The 14,129-nt window shown below is 39.8% G+C and overlaps 1 protein-coding gene across 1 annotated transcript in view; it reads right to left on the minus strand.

Annotated features, from left to right (window-relative positions):
• BTBD9 (BTB domain containing 9) overlaps positions 1–14,129 on the minus strand; it is a 127,500-nt gene that overhangs the window by 99,174 nt on the left and 14,197 nt on the right.

The following is a 14,129-nucleotide window of genomic DNA, read 5'->3' on the forward strand; positions in this document are numbered from 1 at the left end:
TTATTTAAAAGGCTGGATCCAAGGATGGTTTCTTCAGGAGGGGTCTCACCACCGCCGTTTTAAGTGCGGCGGGGAAGTGCCCCTCCCGAAGGGAGGCGGTTACGACCACCTGGATCCAGCCACATGTCACCTCACTGCTGTTGGCAACCAGCCAGGAGGGACACGGGTCCAGAATACAGGTGGAGGCACTCACAGCTCGAATGGCCTTGTCCACATCCCCAGAGGCACATCCTGAAACTCAACCCAGAGATGGTTTGCCAAGTGATCCTCTTGTGTCCCGGCTGGATCTGCTCCGGTGGAGTCCAAGTCCGACCGAAACCGAGCAACTTTGTCCGCTAAGAATTGGGCATAATCCTCAGCTCTACCCTGCAAGGGTTCCCCCGTATCCCTCCTATTTAGGAGGGAACGGGTTATCCTAAACAGGGCGGCTGGGCGGGACTCAGCGGACGCAACCAAGGTGGCAATATATGATCTTTTTGCTGCCCTAAGTGCCCTGATGTAATCCTTGGTGCAAGTTGTTAATAGTGCTCGGTTCGACTCGGACTTATCGGACCTCCACAAGTGCTCTAGGCGTCTCCTCCGGCGCTTCTTCTCCCGGAGCTCCTCGGTGAACCAAGGAGGTCTCCGGGATCCGCTGACCCGGAGGGGCCGTAGTGGCGCAATCCGGTCAAGAGACTCCGATGCCGCCGAGTACCAGGCAGCAGCCAGAGTCCTCCGCCGAACTGTGGGCGAGAGTATCAAGAATAACCCAAGCTCCATCTGGAACCTCAAGGGGTCCATCAGTCGCCTGGGCGGAACCACCTGGTCGGTTCCTCCTCCCTACGGTGGGGGTTTGGCCTCCGGAAGTCAAGCCTCAGTAGGCAGTGGTCTGACCACGACAGGGGTATGGTCTCATTTCCCCTCAGACCAAGATCACACATCCACTGCTCCGAGAGAAATACGAGGTCGAGCATGTGACCCGCTGAGTGGGTTGGGCCCCGAATTACCTGGGTCAAGCCCATGGCTGTCATGGAAGCCATGAACTCCTGCGCCCCATCAGAGTGTTCACCGAGCGATGGCAGATTGAAGTCCCCCAGAACCATAAGCCTGGGGAACTCAATTGCCAGCTCGGCTACTGACTCGAAGAGCGAGGGGAGGGCTGCTGCAACGCAGTTGGGAGGCAGGTACGTTAGCAGCAGACCCACTTGACCCTTGAGGTCCAACTTCACCAGCAGAGTCTCACACCCGACAAGCTCCGGAGCAGGGACCCTACGAGGTACTAGAGACTCCCGGATAACAATAGCCACACCGCCACCCCTTCCCTGGGCTCTCGGCTGATGAAGCACCTGAAATCCTTCTGGGCACATCTCTACAAGGGGGACTCCTCCTTCTGTGCCCAGCCAGGTTTCAGTAATACATGCCAGGTCTGCCCTCTCGTCAGAAATCCCGGACGAGGGGAGCCTTGTGAACAACAGACCTGGCATTTAGCAACAGCAGCCTGAGACCAGGGTCCTGATTACTCACGCCATCTGGCCTTGGAGTGGGACTCATAGGGCCGGAAGGAGGGATCTCTGTAATATAGCGAACCCTCCTTCCCCGGTAATGGCCAGCCCTAAAGTCCCCGCCATATCTGCCTCTCCCTCTAGTGACCGTTATGCTCCGACCCACTCCCGTATCCCTGGTCCCCCCAGCCACCCCGATGACCCCCGCGTTCCCCAGCAGGTCCTCCGAAGCACTCATACTCATTCACTCACCCAAGCAGTCTCCACACAGTAATTAAAAACAAAATACAGCAGATAAGTCAATAAAAGTGGAACCATTCGCTCAATCACATGCGTATCCCATGCATATCCCATACAAAGGAAGAAAGAAAAGAAAAGAAAAGAAGGAAGTTGCGCAATTAAACAGTTTAAGATCATGCCTTTGTCATTTTAATACTCATTCCCCCAGTTTGGTGAAAATGTGTTAGAACTCTTCGTTCCTTTATTTCAAGGCATCATGATTTTTTTGGTCTCCTTGTAAAATTCAACCTCATTCATTATCCTGAACTTCTGCATCTGAGAACTACGTCAAACAGAGTTGGCAACAGAGAAAAGGCATACTTTTAGAGCAGTGTTGGCAAACCGTTTTGGCACTGAGTGTCAAAACAGGAGTGCACATGAGGGGGAGCTCTGGAAATTGGACGAGCAGATCTTCTGGTTTCTGGTGTTCCCTCACGCATGAAGACCAACTGGCTGACACACATGTGCTCATCAGAACCCGGAAGAACAATGGGTAACAGCTGGCATGCCCAGAGAGATGGCTCTGTGTGCCATTTCCAGCATGTATGCCATAGGTTCGCCATCATGGTTTTAGAGTATACTAGTCATTCCATGTTCCAATGGGTTATTGTTTCAGAAATATTTCCTTATTTTAATAGACGGTGGGCAAAAAAACTATAGAAGTGGGAACAACTTCAGACTTCCTTACTGAATTTCCTTGTGGAAACTGGCAGAAAATATTGAAAATGATCACATCACAAATTGTTGCCCTGTGGTGCATTATTTTGCCTAATTGAACATTAGACAGACAGGAGAATTTTACTAATATAGATAGATGACAAATTAAGCACCTAAAATTTCTGTAGGATTTAATAAAGATTTTTTTTAACCAAAACATGGGAAAGAAACCAGTCTTTAAAAAAAATGTTCATAGAATTACAGAATTGAATAAGGATATTGAGCCCAATTCCCTACTTAATAGAGTAAACAAAATTAAAGCATTCATGACAGATTACAGTTACACAACAGATGACAGGACATTTAACAATGGTTCAAAGTTATGATTGACACCCAAAATCTATATACAGCCTTGTGTCAAAGTTATAACAGCTATACAGCCACCACTGTCATTCACTCTTATGAGTGACGATGCTACAGAGCCCCCCGCCTCTCTTCTGCCCCCATCTTGTCTCAATGGGACCTGCAGCATGCACGCCTGTTCCCCAGCCTCCTGGAAGCAGCCACAATTTTCAGGGTTCCAACAATTCATTATGAAAATGGCACCTGCTTTCAGAGCTTTCTGCACCTATAAGATGGCCGCTAATCAGCTTGCCACTGGGAGGCTGCAAAGCTTCCTGCTCTTGCCTGGCTTTGGGAAATTGGCCCGTGCATAAAAATCAGCTTCAGGACAAGCTTCCCAAACCTTTCCTCTTTCTTAACCTCCTCCCTCCCTCCCCCAGAAAGCCACATTTCTTCAAAAAAAAAAGGAAGGAAGGAAGGAAGGAAGGAAGGAAGGAAGGAAGAGAGAGAAAGAGAGAGAGAGAGAAAGAAAAAGAAAAGAAAAGAAAGAAAAAGAAAGAAAAGAAAGAAAGAAAAGAAAAACCGGAAGGGACATACTTGTTGATCTCCTGCCCCATCCCTCCAAATTAGGTGTTAAAACTAAACTGTCCCTCTGCTCTCCAATCTCTCTCCCTTTTAAAAAAAAACTTATCTTGACTCCATGCTGAAGAGTACAGGAAGAAAACAATATAAATCTTTCTGCAGCTTTTTGCCTTGAACTAAAGGAAAAAGTCATCTCCAAAAGATGCACAACAAAATAGAATGCTGAGTCTTTGCAAGCTTGAAATGTCTGTCTCACTACAGTATCGTAGCCAGCTAACTTTTGTAGATGAAAGGATTTTCCCCCTAACAAAAAATCTTTACACCTCCTTAGTAGACCTATATTGTATAACACATATTCCAAAACATGATGTTTTCATTGGTGACTGTTTCTACTCTATATTATTTTGTTGTAAACTACAACAAAGAAGTCAAAATTATTCAGAAGTGTAAATATAAATGGTATGCCAATCTAGAAACAAAGTAATATATATTCATAATAAATAATTTCCATACTGACACTAAATTAATATTAATTAAAAAGTTACACAATTTAGGATATTCTTTATTTGGTAAACTATTATAGTAGTTAAGATTGGACAGGGACTGTGGACTGCCCCGCCCTAAAACATTCACTAATCTATGGAAGTCCAGTCACCATCCGTAGTCAAACCTACATGGCAGTTGTTGAGGGGGATAAAATAAAAGGTCCTCATATATGCCACTTTGGATTCCATAAGAAAATGTAAAAAATACACCAATAAAGAAGCATTTGTAATATGTCTGTAAAATTTCTACTGTGGCATGCCAGATTTATTTCCCTAAAGAAATACAATGCTCAGTGTAAGTATCACAAACTATTTGGGATGTATCATTAAAAAATATGTTTACAGGAATCTGCATTGAAATACCACATGAGAATCAAGTGAAACACAAAAGGCCAGATTTATTCCTGGCAATATACAATTAATAGCTATTCAATCATGCCAACAATTAAAGCAAACATAATACACGTTGACAGCTGGCTTGAAAATTTTTGGCTCCTGAAAGCAACAAATATGCATCAATTTTCCTTTTATTCTATAATAAAGGTATGAATATGCATGATCACCAAGAAATTGTATCATTATCTGTATTGCACTTCAAGTGTGAATTTAAGCAGAATACAGTTTGTTTCAAAAATCTATCAACAAACTATAGTCATCTGTTTAGAAATTGGATTTTTATTTATTTTGTAATGGCATTAGACTAATTCAACAGATGGCAATCACTGATAAACATACTCAAATAAACTCAAAAGTTATGGGCAAATCCAAAACGAAACTAGACCATTAAAAATTTAGACAGATTACTATAGCTAACTCTGGCAGCAAACATAATGTTGGGAACAGAAAGGGCTTTGAAAATGGGAAAAAAAACCTCACTCAACAATCAGCAATCAGTTTTATAACCTTGTGTAATGCATAACAAATTTGCAAACCTGTGACATACTGCAAAATTATTAATATTTGCAATGTGTGAATTAATTCTTCAAGCAGCTTTATAATGAGTCCTCAAATGTTATACTGAACATTTAATTCAAAACTTATTTTTCCTTGTCAGAAAACATTGTTGCAAATCAGCTGGAGGACTTTATAACACAAGGCAACATAGGTATGAGTTAACATGCTGATGAAATGCTATTGTTGTTTTAACTTCAGATCCCAATTTTTCACAACGTAAGAATTCCTCAACTAAATTCCTCATTTAGTGACCATTTGAAATTAGGATGGACACCCCCCCCAAGACTTTTTTTGCACTCCTTTGTGGTCATATGATCACATTTTGAGCACTTGATGACAAGCCCACATTTAACAGCTGTTTGCAACATCCCAAAATCACAATTTATTTATTTATTTTTTGCTGGAAGCCAGTATTTACTTCCATCTCCCAGCAAAAAAACACCCACTGTAGAGAATGGGTTCGCTTAACAACTGTGATGTTTGCTTAATGGCCATGGTGATTCACTTAATGACTGCTGTAAAAAAAGTATCAGGGAAAATTCATCTATACCATTAGATTATACCTGGGTGGCTTCTGCAGGTGCAGTCTCTATGGCACATTTATTGGACATATTTTTCTCATTCCATAAGTTTTTGCTTTGTACTTTAAAGACCTCTTAATTACCTTATAGATCTCAAGATGCTTTTTCAAATAACTGAATCTCAGGAGCAGAATTGTATACTCTTTATGTATTTTCCTGGGGGCGGGGAGAGATACCAAAGAGAAACAGCTTCAGCTATCTCATTGATTTCCCAGTCCTCTTAAAAATCAGATTTCATTGGCTTCAATCCTAAACATACCTCCCTGAGCTATTCCTGAATTAGAGCACTTGGAAATAGTGCTTTTGTCCCTTTTGGCATTGCTCCCAGAAGTGGGTTGCTCCCGGTTCAACCCAGATTGGGCAAACCGGGAGTAGCAAATGCGCCCAAACCGGTAGTGAAAAAAATGGCAGCCACCACTGATTGCTCCTCTTTCTCCTTGAAACTTATAGCAGGTTTGAATTTTCAGAAACATAAAAGGTACAAAACTGTAAAATCGTAGTGTTAGCAACTATAACTTTGGCAGCAGAGCTGTTACATGATACCATAAGCACAAGTACAAAAATCTACAACTTGTGAACTCTCTGCATTCCACCAGGAGTGGAATCACTGTAATGGTGAAGAGGAACAGATTTTTTACTCCATTTCCTCTACATGCACAACAGTGGTGGGTTGCAAGCGGTATGCCTCGGTACGGGCATACCAGAACCTGCCCGGAGCACCAGATACCATTCCGGTATGATGCTGCGGAGGGCCCACCTGCCCGCCCGAGCTCCTTACCGGTCTTTTAAGTCTTCGGCGCTTCCCCGCACAGCACGTACACCGCCTGTGAGACGCTCTGCTGAGCAGCTGGAGCATCGCAGAGGCTCGCGGAGGTGCTAAGACGCATGCACACGCTGTGGACGCCACCAGGCTCATTCCAACCAGTATGGATCTGGAACCCACCTCTGATGCACAATATGGTTTTCCTTTTAAACTCTTAGACATAATGTACTTTGGTAGGTGCTTAGATTTTTTTAAACCAAGCTCCCCTTTCTTTTCCGCCCCAGATGGTCTTCTTATCAAGCTGTTTTCTCCTGATACAATCTATCAAAGTGTGACTACTTTCTTTCAGAAAGGTTCTGCAAGCTCCATGGTCAGCAACCTATAGTCAGTGCCGACTGGCGACTACTCGGAGGAGAGCCTTCTCTGTTGCGGCTCCGACGCTATGGAACAATCTCCCTGTGGAGATTCGTACCCTCACCACCCTTCAGGCCTTCCGCACTGCCCTCAAGAACTGGCTAGCCCGTCAGGCCTGGGGATAAGTCTACTTTTGCCCCTCCCGAATGTTGAGTGAATGTTGTGTTTTACTGTTTAATTTACCTTTGTTCACACCTCTTTTTGTATTTGTCCTACACTCCCTTTCCCCTTTGATTGTAAGCCGCCCTGAGTCCCCTCAGGGAAAAGGGCGGCCTATAAATGTGCAATATATACAAATACAAAAAAATACAAAATACAAATATAGCAGGGAGATTTTGATGTATGATAGGAAGCTGTTAATGTGGAACCAATCACTAATGGGTAGTGTTAAATGTGGGTTGTGTCAGAAAAGTGAAATGAAATGAAATAAAACAATAGCAAAAAATAAAAGTTGATGACTGCAGAACAAAAAATAATGTAAATCCTATATGGAAAAAATATTAGGGAAAAAACTAATCTCTTCAAAGAATGAATGTGAAAGTGGCTACAAGTAAAAAGGATGTGGAAAACTTTCCTTTTGTGAATTGCCAAATATGTGGAATGTTTTAAATGGGTGATTCAAAAAGATGCTAATAAAGGATACCAATAAAAGGGAATATTTTTAGCTCTCTGACACCACTAAGGACCCCTCTAAAAGGATGCTTAGTACTATGATGAAGCAAAAAAGACTGTGGATGAGATGAAAATACATTAACATGAATGAATTCTGGAAAAATGAGAATGAAACATATTGTAGAGTGAAAAAAGGACAGTTGGCAAGACTGTAATAAAAAGAACAATAACGGTTAAGATTAAGTAAAGAAAATGCAGAAAAATGTTAAGGGAAATAAAAAATACTTGGGAAATAAGTGAAGGGAAAATGGAATTCAAAATAAAACTGAGGAAATAATATAGAAAGAAAATGGACTAAGGCAATGCTGGAAATAATATTTGAGAGTCTATAAAGGAACGATGCATGGAAAAATGGAATGGAAACTAACGGATTTCTCTAAGAATGTTGAAAAAATGATGAGGTGACAAATGATGATGATGGAGAGGAAGAGGAGGAGAAATAATCACAGGAATTTTTGAATATGAAAAATTTTGCACAAATGATGCATGTTTACTAAAGAAGACAAAGTATAGGATAAAGTGAAAAGGTTTAAATTATGAAATGTTTGCACAAATATGGAGTTAAAGTTTTGTCTCTAAATGTCACAACAACAGTATATAGCAGAAATAAAGTGTAAGAGAGATCCTTCCTAAATTGAATGCTTAGTAAGTAGTTCAAATAAGGAGCAGGACGTAGACAAAGGTATCTGATTTCCCCATGATTCTTTCATGTATTTATGAATAAATGTATAAGGAATGCTTCTCATGATTGATGGGAAGTGAATGCATGTGTACTATTTGGCCATGTTGTTACCAAAAGCTTGAGTGATCTGTAGTGAATAGATGTAATGAAAAGTGTGGATGACCTTGGGGGACAAGGAGAAGAGATGCTGCCTAGGAAACAATCAAACAAAAAAGGGAATCCCCCAAGGGATTAACAATTAGAGGAAGAGATTTAGGAAGGATCTGCCCTAATTAATTGGGGAATTAAAAGTGGCAGCAGAAGTTTCTATTTTCAGACTTTCAAGATTCTGTTACTGTAGCCTTACAATAAAGGATACCACCATAAAAATACAATACAATACAACAGCAGAGTTGGAAGGGACCTTGGAGGTCTTCTAGTCCAACCCCTCTGCCTAGGCAGGAAACCCTATACCTGGGATGGCGAACCTACGGCACGTGTGCCACAGGTAGCATGCAGAGCCATTTGTCAGGGCACAAGAGGCATTGCCCTGTCAGCTGGCCAGCTGAGCCCAGCCTTTTTTAAAGCCATTTTTCACCCTCCCCAGGGAGGGAGAAAACAGCCTCCCCTCCCTCCCCCAGAGGCCCTCCGAAGCTTTTGGAGCTTCCCTGAAGTCTCTGGAGCGCAAAGAAATGGCCCTATGGGCAAACCGGAAGTTTGGAATGGACTTCCAGTTTGCTCGTAGGGTCGGTTTAAGCCCTCCGGAGGCTTCAGGGACCTTCAAGAGGCTTCCCTGAAGCCTCCGGAGGACTAAAAACCACCCTACAAGCAAATCGGTCCAGGTTTGCTAGTAGGGTTGTTTTTTGCCCTTCGGAGGCTTCAAGGAAACCTTCTGAAGGTCCCTGAAGCTTTTGGGGGGACAGGGGAGGCTGTTTTCACCCTCCCCAGGCCCCTATAAAGCCGCTGGAGCCTGGGGAGGGTGAAAAAAGAATGGAAAAATTGAGGGAGCGCCTCTCATGCGAGCATGCACACTGGGTCACACGTTGCATTATGGGTGCGGCACACCCGCACACGACCCCTCTGCACTCCCCCCTTATGGCATGCGAGCCAAAAAAGGTTCGCCATCACTGCCCTATACTGCTTCAGACAAATGACTATCCAACATTTTCTTAAAGACTTCTAGTGTTAGGGCATTCACAACTTCTGGAGGCAAGCTGTTCCACTGATTAATTGTTCTAACAGTCAGGAAATTTCTCCTCAGTTCTAAGTTGCGTCTCTCCTTGATTAGTTTCCACCCATTGCTTCTTGTTCTACCTCAGGTGCCTTAGAAAATAGTTTGACTCCCTCTTCTTTGTGGCAACCCCTGTTACCACCAACATCATTGTTTAAAATGGTATAGGATCTCCAGTCTAAGTAGGCGGTTGGACTAGAAGACCTCCAAGGTCCTTTCCAACTCTGTAATTCTGATAATTAGTTCATATAGCTGAGTTTCCTGTCTGGTTTATCTGGAAGGGTTGATACAGCCCAAAACACTTAATAGGGCTGTTATTGTGGGGAAGGACTACTAGATATATTTGATGAGGAGGAGGGAAGAGAGAGAGAGAAAAAAAAGGTGGGATAAAAATAAAACAACAACAACAATAATAAAGAGTCTTGTAAATTTGTTAGGCATATGTCCCAAAATAGCAAAGAAAACATTAGATGATTGAATTATATTTTAGTGACACCCTGTGGCTACATGCCAATTTGCTATCTGCTGAATTGAATTTCTTGTCATTGTGTAGAACAGATGAAACTTCATAAAAAGACATAATTCAGAAACAAAAGAGAACTTGCTGATTTACCATTTAAGAAGCATAACTAATAAATGGATAATCAAACCTAATGAAGTGGATTAGAGAAGGAAGTTTGTCCAAATTTGCTTATTTTTCTTACTGTTATATGAAGGTGGATATTGATCACTAATTTAGCACTTATTCTCTAAGCCTAACAACTAATTTTAAAAACTTATCCAGAAGGATATAAATCAGGGGTGCCAAACTGTCATGTACAGGCCACGCCCACTCCAGCTCCATGAATGTGGAAAATGTCGTGAAACATCACATGACTGCAACGTGACGCAGTAAGTTTGACACCCATAATATACACAATTAACACATGAATTTTAGCACACTAAGATTTGTCTAGCATCTAAATAAACTTGGCTTTTCTATGCAAGCAACTTATCTTATTTTACAAAGAAAAAAATAGTATTACCATTGATACTATTACAGCTATTTTACATTACAGATTTGAAGCAGTTTTTTCTGTCCCTCCCAATTCTGAAAAGAAAATTATTGTTCTATTTTGCTATGAGATTGATTTACTGTTTTATGAATGGCAGGTAAAATTCTGCTGGTTTTATTTTTTGATATAAGATAAACAGAAAAGACAAGTGTTTTTTTTTTAAAAAAAACTATAGCATTTAATCATAATAAGATGATTTGGAAGGAAGTACATGAAGCCCAAGTTATGTCAGGGTTCATACATCCCATTAAGCTATAACCACTGTTTATCAACTACTGCTAACTTCATGCATCTCAATTTAAGAAACAATCATAAGCTTCCAAGGATTTTGAATTTTGAATACAATCATCAAAGTTATCCTGTAAAATGGAGATTTTTTTTAAAAAAAATGCTATTTTAAATACAAAAATGGTCCAATTAATTATCTAATTCTAACATTCCATTTAAAACAACACCAATGAGAGAGAATGTTTTAGTGAATCTTTAAGAATAAATCCTATATTTGCCCAGTTTCTTCTGCATAAGTAATTTCTATAAACGAAACAAAGTTGCCTATAATAGACTCTTATGATTCATGCTGAAAGAAATCCATAAACTAAAAACCCAAGAAAAATAGTTCCTGCTGTTTCTCCACAAATGAGTGCTAAGCACTGTGCAAGAAAATTTTCCTGCAATAAGTTAGCTTTGAAACTGCACAGATTTATGGGGACTATTATAATCGTTTGAATTATTGTTTCTGTCTAATCTCCCTTTTATATGCATGTAGAGGGGAGAGTAAGGTTAAATTCAATCTTAAATTCTGATTCTTCCATATAAGTAAGATATCATTTATTAAATCGCATATTTTCATTTACACAAGCAGAATATCTGGAGATTCAATTTCACTTTTAACAAAGAATACTAGAGCACAGTATAGTAGTCCCTTCTATAAGGTTGTCCTGTGCATTGGCGCTTGGAGGAAAAAAAACCCAATACAATGACTATTAGCAAATGACAAGCATACATAACACATGTATAAGCAAATAGCTTGGTCTATTGCAAGCCTTTGCTAAAATACATTCCGCATACAGTATAACAACAGAATTAATAGCTTAGAATACTAATTTGGATTTCTCAAAATGCTACTAAAAATCAATTTTGCACTGTTAAAAATACATACATACAAATAATGCAGCAAATAATATATGGGGCAGATTAAATCAGTTGTGTTTATTGTAAATATTCTAGAGTTCATTTAAAAAGTAATAAATTATCGATTTGTTTACTACATGAAACAATATCTTGTAGAATTTCTTTAGCATCACAATATTTTATTATTGGAAACTCAGTCAAGAAGTTAGGAAAAGAAAAAGTACTAAGAACACAAAGCATATGCCTAAAGCAAAGAAACTTAAATGAAATCAAGGACAAGCAATAGTTTTTTGTTGTTTCCAAGACGCTATGAAATTTAACTAATTATGATACCCTCAGGAAAACTGTACTAAGATTACTTTTATCTAAATGTTTCTTAGTATATATAACTCATATTTACATACAAATTAAGATGTCATATTAGTGAGAATTTAATGCAACCTTGTATTAACTTCTCACCTAGCATCATGGACTTCAGGCAAACAAGTGCATTCCATCCAGCAGACTGAGCAGACTGAGGTGCAACAAATAAATCTATTTTTATCTGTTTCAATGAATATTTTTACTGACCTACATCATTAGCCTCTTAATAGTGTTATAATTTTCTGGCTAAATAATATGCATGAGTTTATAGTCCATTTGATTACAAATAGTTATTTGATGTTGTTTAACAATCAGTATTTCCAATGCTACAAAAATAATACTTTCCCGATATCAAATATAGTTCTGCCGTATTTAAAAGAGAGAACAGATATAAATGAACATAAATATCTTTTTTTCTATTCTATCTGTCCATTCTCCTTTATCCTTCTAAACTATGCTAACATCCTCTTGCATAGTTTCTATCATAGATATTTGTTTTATTATAATGTGTCAATAACAAAAAAACAATACAGTGACATGGACAGTAGCCATGTTAGTGTGCTTATGCACACCCCCTACAGATCTCTTAAGTATAAAGTGAGATCTACGGAAGTCAATTTGTGACTAAAACTGTGAAAATTTGCAGCTGAGATAACTGAATCAGGTTGAACGTTCCAGACTTTGACAACTCTATTACAAAAATCATATTTTTTTACATTCAAGTTTATAACAATTTACATTGAGTTTAAAGCGGTTGTTCACAGGTGTATTATTGCAATTAGAACAGAAAAAATGATTTACAGGTAAAACATTACTACGTACAATTTTGAATGCAGTACCTAAGTCTGACTGCAAGTGACGCAGTTCCAAGTTATCTAAACCAAGAATTTCAAGCCTAGTAGCATAGGGAATTCTATTATGTACAGAAGAGTGCAAAACTTTTCTCATAAAATACTTCTGAACTTGCTCGATTGTACTAATGTCAGATACATGGTAGGGATTCCAAACAGTTGAACAGTACTCTAAGATTGGTCTAGCATAAGTTTTATAAGCTCTAGTTAGCAATACAATGTCTCCAGAAAAGAAGCTTCGTAGAATTAAGTTTACAACTCTTAGTGATTTTTTAGCAACGCTATTACAGTGAACTTTGGAGAATAGATTGTCAGAGATAAGTACACCTAGGTCCTTGACAAAGTGAGGGTCATCAGCTAGTTCAATGCCACCTAGCTCATACTTGACATTCTGATTACATTTACCAATATGTAAAACAGAGTATTTATTAATTGAAATGTGAAGTTGCCAAATGGATGACTATTCATGTCAAGATCAACAACAGAATTATTGATAGTATTAAATAATTTTACATCATTGGTAAAAAGGACACAATTGCTTTTAAGTTGATCACATAAATCGTTGATATAGAGCAGCGATAGTGAACCTTTTTTGGCTCGTGTGCCATAAGTGGGGGGAGTGCAGGGGGGGGTCATGTGCGGGCGTGCCACACCTATAATGCAACATGCAACACCCCCCCCCAGTGCTCATCCATGCATGAGATGCGCGACCCCGCATTTTTTGCATGCTTTTTTCGCCCTCCCCAGGCTCCAGAGGCTTTATAGGAGCCTAGGGAGGGCGAAAACAGCCTCCCCCCCCCCTCAGAAGGCCATCCGGAGGCTTCAGAAGCTTCTCTGAAGCCTTCGGAGCACAAAAAACTGGCCCTATGGGCAAGCCAGAAGTTTGGGAACGGACTTCCGGTTTGCTCATAGGATTGGTTTAAGTCCTCCAGAGGCTTCAGGGACCTTCAGGAGGCTTCCCTCAAGCCTCCGAAGGGCTTAAACCAGCCCTACAAGCAAACCGGAAGTTCCAGTAACCAACTGATACTCTTTCTACAATTTGTAATGGAAGATGGTTTATTTTATTTTGTTTGTCCTTGTTCAAAAACAAATAAAAATTGTTTTAAAAAAAGAAATAGAGTTCAACTCCTTTTCCCACCACAGCTCCCACATTTATACCTGACACATAAATCAACTTCATGCCGTTGCTATGAGTATTCACAAACCCATTCATAACATTTCACGATTTTTCTCTATTACTTTCTCCTTCTGTTCCTTAAGTAGCAAAATGTAAAACAATGCGTAGTGAAACAGCATTTTTGTGGATTAACTGGAATGTGTTTAAAAGGGGTGGGTGTGTATATTATTATTTAATCACGGAATGTTATTACTTGCAGTGGTATGTTATCTACAGTGATTATACAATATCAGTACACAATTGGTGGTATTTCCATAATGATGTCATTACACAATTTTGTTAATCCATATGGAACTGAAATCTAATCTATCTATCTATCTATCTATCTATCTATCTATCTATCTATCTATCTATCATCTATCTCTTCAAAGATTGAAAATTAAGGAGAAA

The sequence above is a fragment of the Thamnophis elegans genome, chromosome 4, assembly GCF_009769535.1.
Source record: "Thamnophis elegans isolate rThaEle1 chromosome 4, rThaEle1.pri, whole genome shotgun sequence".
NCBI lineage: Eukaryota > Metazoa > Chordata > Lepidosauria > Squamata > Colubridae > Thamnophis > Thamnophis elegans.